The sequence below is a fragment of the Halyomorpha halys genome, unplaced genomic scaffold, assembly GCF_000696795.3.
Source record: "Halyomorpha halys isolate HHAL.00 unplaced genomic scaffold, Hhal_1.1 Scaffold167.1, whole genome shotgun sequence".
Taxonomy (NCBI): domain Eukaryota; kingdom Metazoa; phylum Arthropoda; class Insecta; order Hemiptera; family Pentatomidae; genus Halyomorpha; species Halyomorpha halys.
This window is the reverse complement of record NW_027106937.1, coordinates 1,295,419-1,302,259: the sequence shown is the minus strand read 5'-3', so window position 1 is coordinate 1,302,259 and position 6,841 is coordinate 1,295,419.

Below are 6,841 nucleotides of genomic sequence, written 5' to 3'. Positions count from 1 at the left end.
TTTACATTTCTTGTTATTATATAAATGTTATGATTGAATACTGGGGAAATACAAAATAGCAACTATTTCAAAATGTTAATTTTTTTTTTTTTCATTTGGAGTAATTTCCATATCTTTGAAAATACATACAACACTAGAAAACCTGATAGAACATCTTTTAAAATAGAATAAATTTGATGAAATATGAACCCTGAAAAATCCACTTACCTTCCCGAGATAAAGATTTTCAAAAAGCATAAACATGTTATGAAATATATACTGAAAAATTAGTAGTGAATTTATAGTGGGAAATCATTATCTCAAGAACCATGGGACGTACAGATGTCTATTAGCACTCAAATTAAAGCTAGTTTAATGAGCTATAAATTAGTCTAAGACGTATTATTTTTCATGACATTTGCTAAAATAAATTGATTTACAGATTTCCGGAAAAAATTTGAAACAAGAGAGTCAGGCATCTATTACTTGCCAGCCGTTTGATAGTATGCGTTTAATAGTTAGTGGTACGTTACACTCTCTACATCTTGGTCTAAAATTGATTCCATTTAGAAGTAGCTTTTCATTTTCTGCATGAATACTATGTTTCGAAGAACAAATAATTAGATAACTAAAAAATAATGTTAAAATTAACAGACTTCCAAGAATGAGGTTTACAATTATTTGCACTTCGCTATAGAGACTTCCTGCTGACTTGACCACGACCCAGTGAGTACTCGGGCAGGAAATTCAGAAGATTGGAAACGAAGTAGGCGACCTTCGTTAACAAGTAGGTTAAGGTGATTTTTTTCTCACTTAAGACCCACACCTTATTCAATCATTATCGAGATTTAACCGAACCGTGTCCTAGAACATGGACCGGAAACCAGTTCAGCTATTACGAGTAGGCGTTATTTGCGAGCTGGATGAAATTAAAATTAAACTTTCTTATACCATTAACTAAAACTAACCTAATCAACTTTCGTATACATCATTTCTTATAAAATGATGCCTTTGTACTGTTATTTATCAATAGAATGAAAGAATATAAATAAACACTAAATGATTAGTCAAGGGTTTAGTTGTAGATATGGATAGTGGTCACCCCTTAAACTCTGAATGTCTTGGGTAATCAATAATAGTTACGTAATTGACAACATTCTAATCAATATATATATATATATGTATACAAACAAATTAATAAGTTATCAAAATTTTAATTTTAATTTAATATTGAACTAAAAACACTTGTCTCACCCCTTTAGGCTAGAAAAACGATTCTCAACCTCTTAAGCAATGTGTACCACGAGATTCTTGTTATTCCGTCAGTCTGCTGGTGTATCTCAGGGTAGTATCCTTGGTCCTATACTATATACAGTTTTTACAGCTGACATCCCAACACTATTCTCACCACGTATGCCAGTAAACAATGATCCTTACATTGTATCCCAAACCACCAGAAACCAGAAATAAATCCTTCCATGATAAACTTCTAAACCACCCAAATCCACTTGTTTCTAACCTGGCTTTTCCTTCATTACCTAATTATTCTACTAGGCGTCTGAAAAAAGGTGGCTTTGAGATCCCCTCTAGAAATGTTATTAGAGCTGTATCAATGGGTAGATTCTCTCTCTAGTTAACTGTCTAAAAATACACTGTATATATTACATCGTGTGTAATTTACTACTGAGTTGTTTCCCCCCATTTTAGAAATTCTAGGCTGTTTTCAGAATCTACTACTTGTATCCAAAATATAAATGTATTCTTCTCTTCTGAGAGAAGATAAATTAATTTATGAAATATTTGTAGCAATAATTTAAGTAACATGTTGCTCATTTCGTAACAAGATGTCCATACTTTATATCTTTTAGATTCTGATTACTTCAAAAATTAATGTGATAAATTACATAATGAATATAAAAAAAAAAATATTTTAGATAATATTATTGCGATCAGTTTAGAAAAAATGAAATAAAACAATAGTTGTACTATCACATAAAAGCAAGATTTAATATTTTCATTGATAAAATTTTATTTCAGTTTTGCACTAAATTTTCAGAATTGCATAACACTAAAATAAAATAGTACTTAGATAAAATGCTTTTTAATATTCACATCCAAATACCATACCGTAATGGTTATTACTTCTTGTAGTGCATATTCAACTACCTATCTGCAAACTTGATACCTGTATATACCAAATTATCTCGAACATGTTGAAATGTATATGAAACATCATGTAGATAAACATTATAACAAATTTTGCTCTACTTAATATATTGACAAACGGCTAGTATAAATAGTTATTGACCTCCTCTCACAAACGTTTAAAATTGATTTATTTATATCAACATTTCAATAGGAAAAAAATCAATGAAGCATAGAGATTAATTTAACTGGCGTTAATTCTAAAAATAAATTACAACTGTATATTATATAAATTTGGTTTACATATACATTAAATAGCCTTAGACTGATTACTTGTCACCGAGTCCTTATATCATTAACACGTATTCCCAAACAAGCAGACGATGGCTTAGAAATGTATAGAGAGCTCCCTTAATATAGGCCGACCTGAAAAGAATATTGTCCATTAATCTTCTTGCTCGTATTTGCCGGCTAAATATTTTAAAAAGGTATTTACCAGACCTGACTGGGTGCTTCCTCCACCCCCTTCAGTAAACAAGTCAGCTTACGAATTTCCCTGTTGATTTATTATTTCGATACTCAGAGACTATTCTCGTCCCTCGGTCGTCTGTAGCAACACTTTCTATTTATATATATTTCAAAAGATGAATTAAGAGTTGACCATACATTTAGGCACTAGAAAATAAGCTTTGACAAAAGAAAATTATTTTTAATTGTAGAAGTATTTAAAAATGCAAAGGGCCTAGTTAATAAATTACATGTGCAACGCTACAACCCTTGAAGGGTCAGGGTTTAGTGTTTTCTAAGGAAGTACTGTTAGACCAACGGTTGTGGAAGGAGGTGATTTGGTCATATTCAAGCTCGACCGCCAGATTTTTCCCAAACTAAGCGTGCACACTTTATGAGGCTGGGTGAACCCCGGAGAGGTCCTGATCCGACACGGCTGACACGCCTACAGTGAAACGAAAAATAACTATCTGACACAGCCTGATTCAAACCAGGGTTTAGTAGCCCAGTGCCTTACCAGTGAGCTACCCACTCCCACATAATAATAATTTAAATAAATTATTTAATTTTTAACAAACGGACCGCCCACAACGCAAATTCATATTACATTTTCTTCCATATTTCCTTCATTATTTTAAATTGCTGTGTCCTTCCCTGTCATCCTCTCATCTGTTCTTTTTCTTTTTTTACTCAAAAACCTTTATATAAGAATGTTTATTTCTTATAAAAAGGTAAATATTAATCTTCACCTTGAATTCTTAGCCTCCTGAGTTTTCCCTTAATCTGTAGCTCTTCAGGTTGAATATTTTATTTAAAATTTTTCTATTCATTCTCATTGCACCCATTTTTATCTGTGACATAGCTGGAGCAAGCTTAACAAAGATCGATTTTCTATTCCCAATGAAATACGTAAAAAAAAAAAAAAAAACTCACTTCAAAACGTCTGATTGTTTCTTAGTATCAACATTCTCTTACTATCAAAGTCTAAAACTAACTATTTGACAAATGTCAATCTAAAGAGCAAGAAGAGATTTTTTTTTTAGCATTTTTCAAAAAGTACTGAAAAGCGGCCTTTTGAAGGTGTTACAGCCTACTTTAAAATTAAATAAAATATAAGCATTTAGTAAGAAAGTTTGCCTGTTTTTTTTAATTTTAGTAAACATGTAAGTTATTGAATTATAAGTAAAAAAATAAATCCAGTTTATGGCACTTTTTGGTAATACGACCTTTATTACAGCGCGATATTAGGGGTTAGTGATTGAAAGTAAAGAAAAATCTTACTAACATAAAATTAATATAATTTTCTTTACTTAAATTTTTCAAAGAAAGATTTTCTCAGAAAAACATTTTTTCCAGATTCAAATAAAAAAAAAGTGCCGAATTCATAAGATCTTTTGCCAAAAAAAAACAAAACAAGGTTCCTGGAAACCTGACAGCAAACATCAGATTCGTATTCAGCGATCCAAAAAACTGGAGGGTGCTAAAAATTTTGATATAATTTGTTCTATTTTTCCCATATTGGCGAGACTATTATAATATATCATTATATAATATAATACCGTATCATTACATTATACGGTATTATTTTAAATCCTCGGAAGCTTTTAGGGTTTAAATTATACCTGACCTGGTGATATCATGATATACCTATATTGTGCACTGTCCACACCATGCAAAATTAGTGGCTTTACAATCGTCTATGAATGATTGAGTAGATCGCTATATTTGTTATTAATGACGAAGATTAGTTTCCTAGTTATATTCTGTTTTATATTTGTCTATTCCTTTGCTGCTGATTGTTTCATTAAGATATTGAAACTGAATGGTGTCTCTTGTCGGTCCATATTTTGTTATCATGGTCTATGTACTATCTTCATGTTCTTTCAAGAGCTCCTCATCTCGGGTTTTATGAAGGCGTGTTTTAGCCCTGTTGTCTCGGCTATCTCTCTTCACTTCCTACTATTAAATATAACAGACAAAAAACTGAAGTGTGATAAGTTACTTAAAATCGTAAAACGCGAAGATTCATAGTCAATGCTTATGCTGTAAACTATATATGTTTAAAACGGAGAACTCTATAAACCAGCATTTACTCAGTAACAATGGAATTGTTACTCCTTCGTTTAAAGAGTCTGAACTGGTATCTTTCTAAATCAAAGCACTTATGAATAAGTGAATCTTTAAAAACAAAGCAGAACTTTATCCGTAATTCAATGGTTCATATTCTAAGACAAAATATCAATGTCAAGCAAATAGCTATATATTTTTGAACGGGTAATTGTCTTTGTTCCTACATGAAATTATAGAACAGAACAGGATTAGATATTTAAATGAAAACCAGATATAGTACATCTGACATCAACATTCTAAAATAAAATTGATTAGCAATGATAGAGCTTCGTTACTAAGTAATACTATAAATATTAATTTTAATTTCAGTGAAAGGTTTGGTTATTATTTAATTGAACTGTTCTTGATTCAGTTCTTTCTAAAAAAAAGTATAATAAAATTTTATTAAGTAGATAAAGAGAAAAATCAACCCTCTGTTCTTCATTCCTTAATTCTATTTTCAGTAATTCGAGCTAGTCTAGAAAAGAAACAATGTTCTGCTTCTGTAAATCTTTTTCATTTTATAATGCAGCATCTAGCTCTGATACGAAAAAATTTTTTTGTAATGATATAGTATACTTTTGTCGTCATCATAAATGAAATTTTGAACCTGCTTTAAGTACCTAAATGGTTTTATAATTACTGTAATTTCCAGTTATTACGGTTAAACTCATTAGAACATGACACATTTTTAAACTTGCCCAGCACGCATTTGTATCAAATTAAAAATTTTGGAATCAATTTTAAGTTCATAAATCAGTTGATACTTGGCTGAATTTGAATCTAGAGAACAAAAGATGTAATTATACGAAAATTCAGTCTCTACGTATGGTAATTCTAATAATAATTCTAACTGTTCCGAATAGAATTAAATTTCAAGAAACAATAAGAGAAATTTTATCTTTTTTTTCCTATATAATATTAATAATAATGACACTTTATTTATTTTGGGAGTCCCTTTAGAATAATACAGAGAAATAGACAGATGAGGGGTGAGGAGCCTCAGAGAGACTTAAACAAAAATACAAAGAAATATAAATAGTTATTATAAGAAATAATTATAAGTTACTTTCTCACTTTAATAAGTTGGAAAATTAAATAAATAAAAAAAGTAAAAAGAAAATTATGTAAAAATACTTAAGAATAATATAATAGTTTATATACATATTTACAATTATATTGATATACAATTTTATGAGGTCTGAATGGATAAGAAATGATTGAACAGACGGAATTTAAAGGTAAGGAGGGTATTGGAGTGACGGATGTTGGAAGGGATGGAGTTTCATGGGGATGAGGATCAGATAATGAACGATCTATCGAAAGAAGTGGTTTGATTGGATCTTGTGTAAAATTCTGAAGACCGGGAACGGGTATTGCGGGAACGAATAGAGAATTCGAATTGAAGGAGCTCGGAGATGTATGAAGGACAACAAATACTTAGGACGGTAGGAAGAATAAAGCCACTTTAACTCTGTATAAAAACGGGAAACGGAGGCGTCCCTTGGGATCCCGAAGATAAATCGAACACAGGAATGTATCAAACGTTTTAAATTAATGAAGATTAAATTAACAAATCACTAAAATACTGATTAAAAATGAATCAGAGGGTTTAAACCACTTGAATTCAATTTAAATTAAAGAAAACTAACCGAAAAAAACTACTTGTGTAAATAAACATATAAAATAGTTAAATCGAATGTCAAACTATTTTCATTAGTATAATATAATATTAATTCATTGAGAAAATTCCGTTTGGCGTTGTAGAGAAGAATGTTATCCGAAAATTAGATGGGTATTATTAGGAAAAGAACACGGCTGCATGTGAGAGCTATCTTTGCATAATCCCATTTTACGGTCACTAGCTCTCGACGGAAAAATAAAGTAAGGGTGCCAGCGGGCTCAGTTTGTCATCGCATCTAATTTGCATAATAAAAGGTATCTTCGTTGACCTCTGGCCTCCGGTTTATTCAGATCCGTCCTGGCTATCACGACATTTTTATTATTTAATTATACATTACTATAACTAAGCTTACGTAAAAATGCTTATAAATTACATTATACATTTTTATAAAATTATTAAAAAAAATTTAGTGAATAT